Genomic DNA, 18,235 nt, shown 5'->3' on the forward strand with positions numbered 1-18,235 from the left:
GACACTATTATTTATAAGAGAACATATTACAAATCTCAACAATGTTAACATATTATTTCATTTTTAGAGGGAAATATGTTAAAATAAAAGATATCACAGGGGAGAGTAGAAAAGGGATGGTTTTTTAGATTTCTACATATTGGCAAGTTGTATTTTAAATTGTTTTAATAAAAGTTTGATATATCGTTAAAAAAATAAATAAAACATGCTAACTAGTGAAAATTGGTTGATACAAAACAGTTTCTATTCTTCACATCATTTGATTCCACACAATTAAAAAAATCTGCCAACTAGTTTTTTTTGTAATAAGCATTTTATTTTAGAATAATTTTAGATTTATGGAAAAGTTGAAAGATAGTGCAGAGTATGTCATAGCCCTCACTCATTTTCCCCTATTGGAAATAGTTTACATCACCATGGTACGTTTGTCAAAACAAAGAAGCCAATGTTGGTACATTACTACTAACCAAAGCCCAGGCATTATTCATACTTCACCAGTTTTTCCATCAATGTTTATTTTCTGTTCCAGGATTCCATCCAGGATACCACATTGCATGGAGTTATCATTTCTCCCCAGTCTCCCCCGGTCTGTGACAGTTCTCAGTGTTTCCTTCTTTCCTATGATCTTGACAGTTTTGAGGAATACTAGTCAGGTATTTTGTAGAATGAGCCCTGATTTGGGTTTGTCTGATATTTCTTCTAATGATTAGAACCGGTTATGGGTTTTTGGAAAGAATATGACACAGGTGAACTGCTGTTCTCAACCCATCATGTCAAAGGGAACATGACATCAACAGGACATCACTGATGATGTTAACCTTCATCACTTGGTTACTGTTGCATTTGCCAGTCTTCTGCACTACAAAGTTACTATTTTTCCCATTCCATAATCTATTCTTTGGAAATGACTATGTCTGGCCCACTCTCAAGGAGAAAGGGGAGGAATTTATGCTGGAGTAAAGAACATCTACATATATTGTTTGTAATATTTCTCTGTGGAAGATTCAACTCTCTTTCTCAATTTAGGCATTTGTTCAATCACTTTTTTACATCAGTATGCACCCATGGATATTTATTGTATACTTTGACTTACAATCCAATACGACATCATTTACTTTGTTTCTGAAATTGTTCCAACCATGGCCATTGTAAGCTCTTTCAGTTGACTACTGTAAGTATCCCTTAGACATGCTCTTATCTTTTTTGTTTTCTGAGCATTTCCTTACTTTCCATTTCTACAACATGTTCCAGGCTCATCTTGTATCTTTTCTACCACAGTCCTGAAATCAGTCTATCAACAAGTATTTAATGATATCTTTTAGATTCATATTATAGGATGAGGCTAAAGTTCTTACTATGTGTCATTGTAGTGTCATTTCTAAAATGAGAACAATAAAAAGATAAACTTCAAATTTACTCAATTCCAAAAAGATATGAAATCATTTTTGTCAAATCAAGAAAAAAAAAAAGATTAGGTTTTGAGTTTCTTCATTCTAACTCAAGTTCCCGAAGACAAAAGCTCCAAGAATAAGTTGTAAGGCAAACCGGTCCCTTTCCTACAAAAGAAGTATCTCAGAAGTAATACTTTATTCCTGTCTCTCCTAGAGACATAACAAATCCTTCTGTACAGAACATCATCAAAATTGCTGGGAAAAAAAGTAGTTTGTCTACCCGCCCGTCTCATCTCTCTCTGTAGGGCACAAAGATAAGCCATCGAAAAACGTCATTAAAAAAAATCATTGTTTAGTAGTACTCTTTAAACTCCTATATCAAACTCAACTCATACAAAAATATACCTTTCTCAACATAAAAAACATGTTCACAAACTCTAATGAAACAGAAATTTCACATAATATACATATTGGGCTTAAAAAGGGACATATGCTGACAATTCCTCATTCATTAGTAAAGTTCTGACCACCTTGTAAATCTTCCCCAAATAGAGTAAAGTAAGTTTTTTAGTATCAAAAATTGGCTTGCAGTGGCTGTAGGATTCTCACTTCTCTCTTTCCAATGAATTGAGGTTCTGAGACAAAATTAGATTCCTTCACTTCACAGTCATCTTCTATAATTCAAAACTTACAAACCTTTTAATCAGACACACAGAAGCCACCCAATACATAAGCAGATGTGTTGTGTCCAATAGCCATTTTCTGTTTCTACCCAGACCATAAAATGCAGCCTTATATCTGTATATTACTTTCACATGCATTACTTCATTTGATCATCACAATCCTAGAAAATCCTAGGAAACAGTAACATGTTTTCATCTTCACTGTCTTTCACACAAGGAAATGAGCTCAGAGAGTTAAAACACTTTGTCCAAAATTATGGCTTAATAGTAAGTGGGATTAACAAAATTAACATATCTCTCAAAACTGAACTCAGTGCTCTTTCAAAATCACCATATTGATTCTATATGCCATATCAACTCTGTAATATTCTTTCCCCTCTTTTTCTCCTTTTATAAATTATAAACAGTTACGAACATAAAAATGTGCTTTTGCTTTATTCAAAATATTCCTAAGAAAGATAAAATGAACAACTAAATAAAAGATATTCCTCAAATTTTTTCTCTGTCAACTAGAGAACTTGATATAGATTTTTTAAATTTCATTAGCATTGAGAAGATATATAGAAAGAAATTGTCAGAAATTATTTTTCTGCTTCGTAAAAGAAAAGCAATACGATGAAGTTGGATTTTACTCTGAGATTGGGTTCCAAAGGCAATAGATTATGCAAAAATCAAGTATAATAAGAACATTTCCATTAACAATCCCTTCAATTACCTGTAAAATGTAATACACTTAAAGCCATATAACTTAAATATGTATCAGAAGTGACACAACTATTTTTTCTAAAGCATGGCTCTTGTGATTAAAGTGATTCAGTAACTAGAATTCTAAACCTCAAGTAAGCATATATAACAACTGTATAAAAATATCATTTCATATGCAAAAGAACTGAAAGCAGGGACTCAAACAGATATGTATACATTAGCGTTCATAGTGGCACTATTCACAATTGCCAAAAGGAAGCAATTCAAGTGTACATTGATGGATGAATGGTTTAATGGTTAATTTTATGCATCAATTTGACTGGGACCCAGGGTGCCCAGATATTTAGGTAAACATTATTCTGGATGTATCTGTGAGGATGTTTCTAGATGAGACTAACATTTGAATGGGTAGACTAAGTAAAGCATTCCCTCCCTGATATGTGTGGGCCTCATCCGACTAGATGAAGGCTCAAATAGAACAAAAAAGCTGAGTAAATGAGAATTTGCTCTCCCTGCCTATCTTGAAGCTGGGACATCAGTCTTCTTCTGCCTTGGACTGGAAATTATACCATCAGCTCTTGGAACTATACTAATATTATTCATCCTTAAAAAGAAAGGATATTCTGACACAACATGGATGTACTTTGAAGACATTATGCAAAATGACTCTGTCAAAGAAGGACAAATATTGTATGATTCTGCATATATGAGGTACCTAGAATAATCAAATTTACAGAGACAGAAAGTGGAATGGTGGTTGCCAGGGATATGGGGAGAAGGGGATGGGGAGTTATTATTTAATGGGTATAAAGTTTCAGTTTTGCAAGGTGAAAAGAGTTCTGGAGATGGATGGTGGTAGTAATTGCACAACACGGTGAATGTACTTAACACTGAAGCATACACTTAAAAATGCTGAGAATAGTAAATTTTATATTATGTATATTTCATCACAAAAGAAAATACCATTTGACATCTTTATTTATTAAAACGTTATTAGCTAAATGAGCACTTAAAACATTACTGGAAGTCTACTTCTGGCCAAAATAGAGTAACAGGGACTGAATTCTTCTCACTCTCCTTAAACAACTAGAAAGCAGAACAATCCATGTGAAAGAACAGTTTTCAGGGGTTGGACAACAGGCAGCCAGAACTGACTTCAATCAGAGAAAGGAAAAAAAAAGAGATAAACCCTTTGATTGCCCTAGCTTACAGTCTAGAAACAGTTTAAGGCCCAGCAGGAAGGAAGAACCCAAACAATGAGGATGCTGCAGAGTTGAAAAGACAGAAATCAGAATTTGAATAACCCAAGGTAGCTAGATTTGGAAGCAGAGAACAAGAGCAGAGGAAAGTGTTTAGAGGGAGAGTTTGCTGAGCACAGTTGCACAGGATGTCTTTGACTATTTATCCATGCATACAGGAGGAAAACATTACCCAAGGACAGGGAAAGCAGAAAGCTGAACAATTCCTGAAGTACACACAGAAATACAAATATGTATGCCCATCAGCCAGAATAGAAAGACTTTATAATACATGACACATCAGATAGAGTTGTCAAAAGAATATCACCTTAGTAGTGGACTGAATTAGCCCTAGTAAAAAGGCTACTCTAAATCTGGCATATCAAAGTTTAAAAAACTTTGCCTCGAAGAAACAAGAACAAAAAATATAAATACCTACCAGAACGAAGCCCAACATCCTTTAAGAGAATACCAAAAAGCAAAACAAAACAAAAATCAGAAACCAACTAATTCTTTTTGTTATTTTTAAAAAAAACTTTATTATTAATTATTATGGGTACATAATAGTTGTATATCTTTACAGGGTACATGTCATGCTTTGATACAGGCATCTCATGTGGATTAATCAAATCAGGATAATTGGGTATATCCATCACCTCAGGCATTTAACATTTCTTTGTGTTAGGAATATTCCAATTCCACTCTTTTAGTTAAAATATACCCTAACTTATGGTTGATAATAGTAACTTTGTTGTGTTATCAAATATTGTTCATTCTATCTAACCATATTTTCGTACCCATTAACCATCCCCACTTTATCCGCCACCCCCCCCCCCCCCCCCCCGCCGGCACTGCTACTCTTACCAGGATTTGGTAACCATCATCCTACTGTCTCTAGGAGATCAATTGTTTTTAATATTTAGCTCCCACATATGAGTGAGAACACACAGATTTGTCTTTCTATGTTTGCCTTGTTTTACTTAACATAACATTTAAACCAATAAACTTTGAGGAAAGCCGATTGCCCTCCATAATGTGGCCTTAGGAGCTAAAACTTAGGTTTTCCACAATAGAAGGAAGTCTCCTCAAGACTGCAACATAGAAATCCTGCCTGAGTTTCTAGCCTGCTGTCCTATGGTATTCAGACCCAAAACTGTAACATGAGGTCTTACCTGAATTTTCTAGCCTGACAGCCTGCCCTACAGATTTTAGACTCTCCAGCCCTCATAATCATATAAGCTAATTGCTGAAATTGATCTCTCTCTCTCCCCTCCCCCATATATACACATATATATGTGTGTGTGTGTGTATATATATATACACACACACAGTGTGTATATATATATATATACACACACACACACACAAACAGAACCAACAGTATATATATATGCTTTATATATATATATATAGCATATAAGCATATATATATATAAAGCATATATATATGTTTCTCTGGAGAACCCTAATATACTGCTCAATTTTTTGTAACCTAAAACTGCTCTAGAAAATAAACTGTTAATTAAAAAAAATCCAGAAGAAAGCAAAAAAGAGTAAAAACAGAATAAAGCACAAATAAAACAAATATCTAGATGGTCAAATTAAACACAACAATTGTAGATAATTATAAAACATAAACAATCTAAACACACCAATTATAAGGCGGTTTTGCTAGAAAAGCAAGATTCATTATAAGGTGGCTACAATGTAAAGATACAGAAAAGTTAAAAGTAAAAGGATTGGAAAAGGTAGCAGGCAAACACTAATAAAAATTAAATGTGAAGTAACTATGTTAGTATCAGAAAGAATATACTTCATAAAAAATGATCAGGGAAAAGGAGGGAAATGTCATAATGATAAAGGGGTCAATTCATCAAGAGAACATAACAATCCTAAATGTGTGTGTACCAAATAAAAGTGCTTAAAAAACTAGAAAGAAGCACTGATATAACTGGAAGCAAAAATAAGTCTACAATTATAACTGGAGATTTTCACACTTTTTTCACAATTAATAGAGAAGGTATACAGAAAATAGGTAAGAGCATAAAAGAGAAACTATCAATTCAACCTAACTGACATTTATATAACTTTCTACCAAACAGCAATTTAACACATGTATTAAAATGTATATGAAACAGTCACCAACATAGCCCATATTCTAAGCCATAAAGTAAATTTCAATGAATTTAAAAGGATTTAAGTCATAAAGTATTTCTTTAACCACAATAAAATTAACCTAAAAATCAATGAGAGAAATCTATCTTGAAAATACCCAAACATTAGACACAAAACAACACACTTCCAAAAAAACCTATGAGTTAAAAAGGAAATCAGAAGAAATAAGAAAATATCTTGAACCGAATGAAAATGGAAAAACAACATATCAAAATTCATGGGATACAGCTAAAGCAGTGTTTGGAGGATAATTTATAACATCAAATGCTTACATTAGAAAGCAAGACAACTCTGAAATAAATTACCTAATTTTTTTTTAATAAACAGGAAAGAAAAACTAAATTGAAACAGAAGAAAATAATGATAATAGAAGTTAATGATATAATAAACAGAAAGAACGAGAAAAATCAATAAAGCCAAAGGCTGTTTCTTAAAAAGATAGAACATATCTTTATTAATAAAGTGATAAACCACTGGCCACAGTGATCAGGAAAACAAGAAAAAAAAAAGTTACCAATATTAGGAGACAGATGTTATGACATTAAAAAAATAATAGGAAATTAATTAAGAAAAATGTAACACCAATAAATTCAACAATTGTGATGAAATGAAAAAATTCCCTAAACAATCTAATCTGCCAAAACTTACTCAAGAAGAAATAAATAGCCTGAATAGCCATATATCTATTAAAGAAATCACAAACTTTAAAGCTTCCTGCAAATAGAAAAAAGAAAAAGAAAGAAAAAAATATAACAGAAAAAATCCAGCCCCAGATGGCTTCATTGATTAATCTGACCCAACAGTTAAAAAAGAAAAATATCATTGCTACACAAACTCTTCCAGAAAATAAAACAGCAGGAAAGACTTCCCAACTCATTTCAGGAAGCCAGTACTATCCTGATACTAAAACCAGACACAAATTTTATAAGAAAATTATAAAATACCTCACAAATATAGATGCAAAAATCTTCAACAAAAATTTAACAAATAGAATCCAGCAATATATAAGGAAAATACACCATGTCCAAATAGCCATGCAATGCAAGGGTGGCTTAACATTTGAAAATCATTCAATGTCATTCCCTAAAGCCTGGACTCCAGGTTTCAGGATCCCAGCTGCAGACTGGATTCAGGTTGTCTCCAATATGTTTCTCACCCATTTTAGACTAGTGGCTACCTGGGGTATGTTATTTTCATGGAGAATGGCAGGAGCTCAACAGCTGATAAGCCAGACCACACAAACACAGTGTCAGGCTCTGCTTGCCTCACATCCACTAACCACTCATCAGTGAAGCTGGGAAACACACTCTTCCCCCAAAAGCAGAGGAGAACAGTATTCACTGAACAATAATCAAGGCTATCAAAAATAATTATAATAATTCAACATTAATGTCCATTAATATCCAGAAGAATTTTTTAAAAGGCATTATGGCAAAGTGCAAGCATTTTGGGGAAGTGGGGAGTGGGGTTGGGAGATAGTAAATAAAAACTAATCCACATGAACTAAGAGGACTATAGAGCTTCCATCTTTCCAGAAATCCAGGAAAAATGGGTTCAACAAATCAATAAGAGACAGTAGACGAACTAAAACCCCGCAAAACTGGCAAAGGGAAAAAGTATAATCTTTTTAAGAAATGGAAGATTCCTTACAGGCTATCTTCATTGTCATCTCCAAAGAAGATGACATAATTGTCTGATGCGTAACATGCCTGCCTTCAATAGTAGCCATCCTCCTCCTTCTCCTCACCATCTTCATTATCACCATTATTATAGTAAGCTAATTTAAACTACTTTCTTCTAAAATGCACTGCTTTAACTCTGCTCATCTTGAGTTTTATCTGACATTTTTCTGCCCACTGATATAATTTTATGAGATTTTTCCACTATGTCTTTATCTGACGCACTTTTCCATTCATGAAAAATTAAATCACCTTCAAGTGTGCAGTCTTGCCACGTAAACCTGAAACACTCTAATGAATGGCAGTCACTAATCATCATCAGTTCATTGTTTTATGCATCATAGCCCAGTTTTGAAGAATCTCAAGAATAAAACTGCTTTCCTGTTTTAGGGATGAAGTTTTATTCAATTTGCTAATTTATTCTAAAATATAATTTACTATGCATTTGCCATTTTATTTTCTAATATTTCCAATTTGACTCCTTCATTAATCCTTACAACCCCATGTCTACTCAGCATTATTATTTCTAGTGTACACATGAAGAAAAAGATTTAGAGAAATTAAGCAACTTGCCCATGCTAAGAGGAAAACCCTGAGTTTAAATTCCAGATAGTTCTATCTCTAGAACCAACTAACACCACTGGACCACCTCTAAAATCTAGAAAATCAATCTGAACTTATATACTGCTAGCAGGAATATAAATTAGAACCACAACTTGGGCGATCAAATTTTCACATTATCAAATGAGGTTTAAGATGCATAAAACCCAGCACATCTATTTAGAAAGTAATTCTCACACATATTCCTTGTCCTCACTTCTAAATCATCCATTATTCTGAGTGTGCTAGATCATTCCCAGCAACATACAAACGTGGTAAAACCTTGTATAGGGTTATCTACAGCTGACTCCAATTCCTCTCCTCCCATTCTCTACTCAAAGTTCTCCAATCAGGGTTTTATTCACTGAAACAGTTCTTTGTGAAGGTAACCAATAACTTCCACATTGTTGAATCTAAAAGTAAATTCTCAGTCCTCATCTAATCTGACCCATCACCAGCATATGACTTACTTAATGACTCCCTTTTTATTTATTTTACTTTTTTACATTTGGTGTTCAGAATCTCTCTCTTGCTCCTGATTCTCAGCCTATCTTACTAGAAATTCTGTTTCAGCCTCTTTTGCTGGTTCCTCCTCATCTTCCTGACCCTAAAGGTGTAGGTACCCAGGGCTGAATCTTGAGATCTCTTTTATTTTCTAGCTTCACTGACACCTCAGGTGATCTCGATTAGAATCATGACTTTAAGTATTATCTCTATGTTAATGATGCCCCAAAATTTTATCTCTATCCCAAACTCTAGACTCAACTTCTCCATTTTGATGTTTAAGTGGTATCTCAACCTGATATGTCTAAAATCTAACTCTTGCTTTCCACTCCCACCCCCACCCCCACCCCCAATCTGCTTTTCCCAATGTTTTCTCAATCTAATTAATGATGCTTGAAGCTATTTCTGCTAAGAATCTTCAGTTATCTCAGTTTCTTCTCTAATATCCCATATCCAATATACAGCAAACATGTCCTCTCCTCCTTCAAAAACATATCCAGAAAAAAAAAAAAATATCCAGAATCTGTCCTTTCTTCATTATCCCCTTGCTACCAAGCTAACCCAAGCTATCATCACCTCTCAAATTTGTGAAGAGACTTGGTCTAGATTAACATCTAAAGAAAGCAACACTGTTAATCATTTTCCATTTTTGTAGGTGAGGACTAGTTATACCATTCTCTCAATAGACCATTACCTCTAAAAGCAGGGATGAGGTGACACAAATTGAGCCAAGAAAGTGGTTGCTTTATCCTACATCTACTTAAGGCTTTCATGATAAGAGATAAAGAAGACAGTAGGGCAGATTCTTAAGGGATCTTTATTATCCAGCCTCGAACACAAGGTAGAACAAAAGTCAGGAATTCAGAGAAGCTGCCATAGCCATGACTGTATGGTACATATTCAGCTGAGGTATTTATTACAAAGCATATCCAGGAACCCCTGAAGAACAAATAGACTCTACATTGAATCTCATAAAAGGAAACCCTATGACCTGGCATAGCTGGTGCAATGGTTTGGGCATGTCTGACATTGAAATTTAGTTGCCATTGTAACAGCGTTGAAACACCTTTAAGAGGTGATTGGGACATGAGGACTCTGCCCTCATGGGTGGGATTACTGCCATTATAAAAGAGCAGTTTGGACACTTTTTGTCACTTTGCTCTTCCACGATGGGATAATGCACCAAGAGGGGCCTCTCCAGATGCCGGCACGTTGATATTGGACTTCCCAGACTCCAGAACTATGAGCCAATAAATTTCTGTTCATCATAAATTGCCTAGTCTGTGGTATTCCGTTATAGCAGCACAAAATGGACTAATACAGTTGGCATTTCAACATTTAGAAAACCCATAAGAAATGTTCTCACTATCAAATAAAGTAACTGTGAGATCTTGCACAGGTTACTTAGATAATCTGATCTTGGGCAAGTCACTAAACAGATTGAAATATATGATAATGAAGAAACCTTGCAGTGCAACAATGGATACTTCTTTTAGTAGTAAAATTACTTTAGATAGTAGATTGTTTTAAAAAAAGGTCCAGAACTCAAAATTCCCTAACAATGTCTAAGGCAGATTCCTTCTGAAATGTTAGCATGGATAGCCTCTCTTAAAATATCCCTAGTGGCAATGCCACAAAGACAGAATACAGAAATAGGCAGATCATTATCCTAATCCAGTATGATATTCCAACCAGCAAAAATATGGTATGATAAGTCTGGATTCAAAAGACTTATATTGTTAGTTTTACCATTAAATGTATGACCTTGAATAAGAAGAGCATCAAGTAGTCTTATGCCTATAAAATTACACAATTCTATAATTTATTTACTGAGTACATACTGTGTCTCAGACACTGTGATAGTTGCCATGAGAGATACAAATAATTGCAAATATTTTAGGTACTTATTTTAGAATTGAAATGAATGGAGGATCACCTAAATATTCCTATACCTTCATTAGGCACAATGAAAATTTCCTGAAAAAGCAAATTAAGTATGTACCTTTTAGTGCTGTAGTCTTTTCTTTTTCATCTGGACCTCCCTGCTGGATTTGTGCCATGTTTATCCAAATTGGCAACAAAATTAAAGAGCTCAAGGAAATAAACATCAATCTTCAGAAGACAGTCTAGAATAAATGAAAGCAATAAATTAAGCTCTACTCAAATCCTACCTACTCTGTAAAACTTCCTAGATCCTTCCAGTCGGAATTAATCTCTCTACCTTAATTTCCCACTGCACTTTGTTGATACCTATCTCATAGTACTTATTATTGAATAGGGATTCTTCTCCCCAGTGTATGTTTTTGTCTGATGGATTTATATCTGGGTTCTCAGTTCTGTTCCATTGGTCTACGTCTCTGTTCTTGGGCCAGTACCATGCTGTTTTAGTTACTATAGTCTTGTAGTATAGCTTGAAGTCTGGTAAATGGGATGCCTTCAAATTTGTTCTTTTTGCCTAAGATTGCTTTTGCTATACGGGGTCTTCTCTGGTTCCATATGAAGCACATAATTATTTTTTAGGTGTGCTAAAAATGATGTTGGTATTTTAACAGGGATTGCATTGAATCTGTAGATCACTTTGGGTAGTATAGACAATTTAACAACATTGATTCTGCTGCCCCATGAGCATGGTATGGTTTTCCAACTGTTTGTGTTCTCTGCTATTTCCTCCCTCAGTGTGTCATAGTTCTCCCTGTAGGGATCTTTTATCTCCTTATTAAGTATATTCCTAGGTATTTTATCTTCTTTGTTGCTATTGTGAAGGGTATTGAGTCTTTGATTGGGTTCTCAGTTTGTTGTTGGCACATAGGAATGCTACTGATTTCTGTACATTGATTTTGTAACCTGAGAGTTTGCTGAATTTGTTTATTAATTCCAGTAGTTTCATGGAAGAATCTTTGGGGTTTTCTATCTATGAGATCATATCATCAGCAAAGAGCAACAGTTTGACTGCTTCTGCCCCCATTTGGATGCCCTTGATTTCCTTCTCTTGTCTGATTGCTCTGGTATTTATAATTATCTTTAAAAATATAGGCATTTCTATAAGTACCAGAGTATAGCAGAAAATACTTTTTAAAAAACTAATACTGAAAATAAATATTTTAAAACTATAAATATTCCAAATGATCATAACCAATATTGCCCTTACTCAACTCTAATTGCAGGTGATATGATACAAGATGAAGGGCCCTCTGGCTCCACCAATAACTAGCCATGAGCCCTTGACAAATTATTTAACTTCTCTGTGCCTCATTTTCCACATTGGTAAAATGGAAACGATAATCAAGCTTCCTTCATAGTGTTACAATGACGTTAAATGTAAAACACTTAATATGGTGCCTGATCCATAATTAAGTGTTTGAGATATATATTAGTTTATATTTTCTTAATTGTTGTAAATGAATCATAGCTTCACCACTTAACAGCTCTGTGGCCTGTGGCAAGTTACTTAATATCTAAAATCTTCAGTTACCTCATTTATAAAATGTAGCTCATACCTCATATAATAGTGGCTGAGAATTAAATATTACGGAAGATGTGCATAGCCAATCATTGCTATAGCAGTCTTACTGCTACTCAATGGTGTGAGATTTTTTTAAAAGGAATATTTAGAATATGAGACTACTTTTGAATAAAAAGTGTTTTCACTTAGCATAGAAGTAGCTGCTATTTTTCTTCTGTCAATAGGTAACTCTACATGAATAAATGTGCCATATTCCCTCAAGAAACATATCCTAAGTCTACATGGTAGGCAATGTGCAAGGCTCTGGGAGTGCAATGGTGAGTAAAACAGATATGGTCATTGCCCTCTAGGGGCTTACTTTCTGGCTACCAAATCAAACGGCCAAGCAGCCATAAACAAAATATATCAGACCTAGGCTGATAATTACAGCACTATTATGAGACAGAAATATTTGTAAAGGCTATCTATTTACATTCAGGAATTAGTCTGATCTGTCAAGTCTCACAAGTTTGTACACAAGTTTCACCATCAACTTCTTATATACCATCCTATAGCAGATATTAAAGAGAAATGTTCATAATGAGAAATTCCACATAGCACCCTTTGCTAACAATTCCACAAATAAATTAGCTATCTATAGGGGACTTCCTGCATTTTTTTACCCTATCCCTCTGCTAACTCAGTATTTCTTCTAAATATAAACTCTTAGGTTATTTTTTATTGGCCCCAAATTGTCTGATTCATAAACAGAAAAAATTATACAATTATTTCATTGTGACTGCTTTAACAAATGTAAAATTATATTTTTGGTGCTAGAATCATTTTCAAAATTCACATTTTAAAGAATCACTTTCAAGATTCCTAAGATTAAATATCAATTAATAATCGTTATTCTTATTTTATGTGAATCAACCTAAAAAACCCATCCAGCAATTCGCTGGAGTGATGATCTATAAGAAACTGCTAATTACCATACATGACCTTAAACCTTACAGTGGCAGATGCAAAGCAGGTAAGCATAAAGCAAAAGCAATTTGTCCGTTGCTCTCTTATAGACTGTGTTAGATTTTTTACCCTCTTGAGTTATTTTCCATAGCTGAGGCACAGCTGGTGAAGCTAAATCAGGAACATTATAAATTCTCAATTTAGTTTTCCTAATAAAAATTCAGAGTTATAACCTGCATGACCACAGATAAACACTACTGAAAATGCAACCAGCAAGCCATTTGGTACATTTGATATATATTAATATGTGCACTCGACATAGTTTATTTGGCATTATCTGATGGAGGTTAGGTTATAGGGAATAAAGTGGTGGAAGGTTTTTACTGATGTGAATTGGGACACAGTTGACATGTTGTATACTTTGTGATAACCACTGCTGTTTAAATATGGTTTCCTAGAAATGGTTACAGTACAAACTAGATTCAAAACATCTCAGTTTGCGATTTCATTCTGTGAACTACACAAAGCAATTATCATATCTTCTTCCTTTGTATAATTCCAACAGAGAATCTACTATGTATAAATAAACCTATAAGTAACTTGTCATGTGTAATCTTTATCCAGTCAGCATTTCAAAACATGAAACAGTAGAATATTTCTTATTTTCCCTGTTTGCTCAAAATATGGCATGAGCACTTAAAAAATGTACAGAAAGATACATAGAAGCCTCATTTTTCTGTATTTGTTTGTTTTTAGGCAGGTATTAAATATGAACTAGATATGGGTGATTTTACAACAGAAGCCCTTTCCATCTCACATTCTGAATGCAATGATGAAAGTACAAAATACATCAAAGAACAAGTAAAATTGGGTTAATTCTCTGAGGCCCTCAGGACTGGTCAGATTCTAATCTGGCCCCAAAGAATTTATGTTCACTAAGTCAGGCCCTGGAAATCAAGCTCAAAATAGCCCACTTGCAATAGAAATTATAGTAAATAAAATCAGTACAAGAGATTTATAAGGAATCAAAAGACCCATCCAAATCGTAGTTAAAATACCCATGTTGCTCATCAGCAAAGGTTAGTTCTAATAATACTGGACAGCATATAATGCTGAGGCTACAGTGAAGAAAATGTATGTTTTAGGGTGTATGTATGCATGAACAGACATACGGGCACCAGGCAAAGGGTGAAGAATGAAGGCATCAGGCTGGAGCAGATACAGAAGACAAAGCCCAGGGAAATAAGGGCCCCCGGTGCACAGAAAATGGTGGCTTCTATAGTGAATACAATCATGTTTGGATCAAGGTTTAGCTCAGACTAGGAATACCTGCTTCCAGTTCAAGGCTATCTGAAATAATTCCTTAGTTTCTCAAGCAGCATGATATAGTATATTTGGAATGAGAAATCTAGGTTTTTAATCTCAGTTCTCTCACCTAGTAGCTAAGTGACCTTGAGGAAGTCACAACTTCTCTAACCTAAGTAATGGGAATAATAATGAAAATAAGAGCAGTTATTTTTGCAAGGCCATTATGAAGATTACATGAAAGAAGATATATGAGAGCATTTTGCAAACCGTAAATTCTTTCACAAACAGCAATCCACACAAAATCGGAAATAACTGGATTCCAATTAATTTGTACTCCAACTACCATAAGTATACCAAAATCAGTTCAATTTATAGAAATGAGAAACTTTCCATATGCATCACTTGTACATATTCTATGAAAAAATAAGGCCTCACAATAAATATCTGTTGAGTTGACTTGGGTGTCCAAGACTATACTGAAAGTAATCATAAGGGCCAGGTGTGGTGGTGGCTCACACCTGTAATCCTGGCACTCTGGGAGACCGAAATGGGAGGATAGCTTGAGGTCAGGAATTTGAGACAAGCCTGAGCAAGAGTGAGACCCCATCTCTACCAAAAATAGAAAAAATTAGCCAGGCATGGTGGCATGTGCCTATAGTCCCAGCTACTTGAGAGGCTGAGGCAGAAGGTTTGCTTGAGGCCAGGAGTTTGAGGCTGTGGTGAGCTGTGATGACGCCACTGCAGTCTACACAGGGTGACAGAATGAGACTCTGTCTCAAAAAAAAAAAAAATTTAAAAGAAAAAGAAGAAGGCAATCACAATAGAATTTAAATTAATTTTTAATATATTTCCTTTACATTCCTTTTAAAACTTATTAAAATGTGTGCTTGGACAATGATCAAGCATGTGAGTTCCACCTTTATATGGATTAAAGTTTTGCCCAAAAAAGAACACTGTTCCAATTGTTTCCTACATTGGTTACAAGGTCACCAATACCTTTCATACCGGTTATCTTACTAGGTCATTACCACAACTGGCAGGGGTAGGCAGAGTAGACATACCTGCATTGTCCAAAGATGTGTAATCTTGGGCTTTCAGAAGCTAAGTAAACCTGGCTAAGGCATCTCACATGGTAAGGGGTGGCCGGGATTCTAACTCCAGTCTTCTGACTCCTTATGAATGAGCTCCTTTTATTCTATCATGGTGATGAGTTAAACTACTCAATTTCACTAGAAAAACCATTCCAATTTCTTATTCTGCAGAAGATTCATATTCTCATGTACTAATTTCTATCATTGGCAAGTATTACAGTTTGGGGTTTGGGCAAGTTGGACCTAGTTATTGATATCTCTAGACTAAAGTGATCAACCAAAATTGTCTCAGTATATTCAGTATGCTATCCAGAATTAAGACTGATAAAAATTACTCCCCTTCGTTCCTCATAATACTTTGGTAAACCAAGCATCTAATCTAAAGAGCCAAAGGTTAAGAAAAAGCAAATGAAAAGATTTTAAAAGAAAATATTGCATTACTGTATCTTTTTATTAGGTTCCAAAACTGGCAATAATCCGGTTAGGTTTCATATTATTTTTTGGCTAAGCAAAAACACAGAAGCTCAAAAAGGCTAGAGTTGAAAATCTTAGAATATCTGTAAAACAATACTAAAACTGAAGTTAAGAAATTAAACATGGACTAGGACAATTCTCAATTTTGAAGCCCGTCAAAAGAAAAAAAATTTAAATAGTCTTTTATAAAGTTTCATAATACATAGAAGAAATGGCACAGCTATGGTCAAAGACAAAATAATTCTCAAAAAGAATATACCACACTCAAAATTTTAGAAAAATAGAAGATGTAAACAGTCTCTTTTATATGGATCAAATATAAATGTCACATAAGCTACTTAAGAGACTCTAATTCTATGATAAATATAAACAATAAAATTCAAACAATATTGTAAATGTACATAACTCCAGACCAAATTAAATAAGTAGAAACTATCTTCAGAAGATTTCAAAACAGCCAATGCCATGAAATAGAGTAATAATATATTTTCAAAGTCAGCATCAAATTTTCTTATTCCATAAACACGCTCACAAGCATCTCTGCTAAACTTTGTGATCTCAAGGTTCAACCTAGATTTTAAAATACCATATGCATGTGGCAGACACTAAGGTGAACTAGCCAGAAGCTTCTTCAAGGGGAACTTGCTGCTCAGCTACAGGGAATGCAGTCAGCAAACAGCCTCCTGCTGTTCACCACTTCAGAGCTGGCCTCAGGTGCAGAGTGCTGCCTCATTCAAGGTCACGCCTTCCCCATGTTTACTCTAGTTCAGTGACTGAGGCAAGTGGGAATATGAAGGCCCAGCTGTTTTGGCATGATGCAGGATAACTCTGATAGGCAATACTTGCTCCAGAGCTTGCTGCCAGATTCGCTAGGAGCAGCTCTGTCAGGCCTGCATGTACATTCAACTTCTCCCTCTGACAGATCCTATTCTCTTTCTTCCTTTCAAAAATGCTGATCTCTAATAAATATTTTGCACCCCAAATTCTGCCTAAGCAACCACAACAGTATAGTTTTGAAAAACCCAAACTGTGACAATATACTTTTCTAAATTTTTTCTGAATATTAAACACAAAAAATTCTGATGTTAAGAGACAAGATGTATCCAGAATATATAAAAAACTCTGGCAACTTAATAAAAGGATAAACCCAACTAAAAAATGGGCAAAGGATACCAATACATATTTCTCCAAAGACAAAATACAAATGGCCAAAAATCACGTGAAAAGATGCTCAACATCATGAGTCATTATGAAAATGCAAATCAAAACCACAAGGAGATAGCAATTTTCACATTAACTAGCATGGCTATAACCAAAAAGAAAGATAAAACAAGGGTTTGGGAGAATGTGGAGAAATTGGCACCTTATATAATGCCACTGTGAAGGCAAACTGGTGCAGCCACTTAAAAAAACAGTTGGGTAGTTCCTCAAAATATCAAACAAAAAGTTACCATGTGACCCAGCAATTCTACTTTTGGCTATATACCCAAGAGAAATAAAAACACAAGTCCAGGCTGGGCGCAGTGGCTCACGCCTGTTATCCTAGCACTCTGGGAGGCTGAGGTGGGCGGATCGTCTGAGCTCAGGAGTTCGAGACCAGCCTGAGCAAAAGTGAGACCCCGTCTCTACTAAAAATAGAAAGAAATTATATGGACAGCTAAAGATATATATAGAAAAAAAAATTAGCCAGGCATGGTGGCACATGCCTGTAGTCCCAGCTACTAGGGAGGCTGAGGCAGTAGGATTGCTTGAGTCCAGGAGTTTGAGGTTGCTGTGAGCTAGGTTGATGCCACGGCACTCACTCTAGCCCAGGCAACAGAGTGAGACTCTGTCTCAAAAAAAAAAAAAAAAAAAAAAAAAAAAAAAAAAAAACACATGTCCAACCAAAACTTATACATAAATGTCACAGAAGAATTATTCATAACTGCCAACAAATAGAAACAATCTAAATCTCTATAAACTGATTCATCAATAAAAAG

The 18,235-nt window shown here is 34.8% G+C and overlaps 1 protein-coding gene across 1 annotated transcript in view; it reads right to left on the reverse strand.

Moving 5' to 3' along the window:
* Positions 1-18,235, reverse strand: part of ARB2A (ARB2 cotranscriptional regulator A) — a 409,566-nt gene that overhangs the window by 370,853 nt on the left and 20,478 nt on the right. The gene's annotated exons all lie outside the window — the stretch shown is intronic.

Source organism: Eulemur rufifrons, chromosome 17 (genome assembly GCF_041146395.1).
Source record: "Eulemur rufifrons isolate Redbay chromosome 17, OSU_ERuf_1, whole genome shotgun sequence".
Taxonomy (NCBI): Eukaryota; Metazoa; Chordata; class Mammalia; order Primates; family Lemuridae; genus Eulemur; species Eulemur rufifrons.